We start from the raw sequence: 598 nt of genomic DNA on the forward strand, positions 1-598 counted from the left end.
TTTCAAAAATTCTTTTTGTTTTAAATTTTAATTTTAATTATATTTTGTCTTTGATTTTCGAAAATTACTAACCTCTTTTTCAAAAATTATTTTTGAAAATTTCTCTTCTCTTCTCTTCTTCTATTTAATTAATTAATTACTAACACTTCTCTTCACCTCTCTTCATCTAAGAATCCAAACTTCTTATATCCCTTGTATTTGGATTCTTCACCCCTTTCTTCTTCTACTAACATAAAGGAATCTCTATACCGTGACATAGAGGATTCCTCTTCCTTTCTGTTCTCTTCTTTTTCATATGAGTAGGAGCAAGGATAAGAACATTCTTATTGAAGCTGACCTTGAACCTGAAAGGACTCTGAAGAAGAAGCTAAGAGAAGCTAAAGCACAACAATCCAGAGAAAACCTCACAGAGAATCTCGAAAAAGAAGTAATGGCCGAACCCAACAACAATAATAATTCAAGGAAGATGCTTGGTGACTACACTACACCAACTTCCAACTTCCATGGAAGAAGCATCTCAATCTCTGCCATTGGAGCAAACAATTTTGAGCTAAAGCCTCAATTAGTTTCTCTGATGCAACAGAATTGCAAGTTCTAC

This window comes from Arachis duranensis, chromosome 4, assembly GCF_000817695.3.
Source record: "Arachis duranensis cultivar V14167 chromosome 4, aradu.V14167.gnm2.J7QH, whole genome shotgun sequence".
NCBI classification, from domain to species: domain Eukaryota; kingdom Viridiplantae; phylum Streptophyta; class Magnoliopsida; order Fabales; family Fabaceae; genus Arachis; species Arachis duranensis.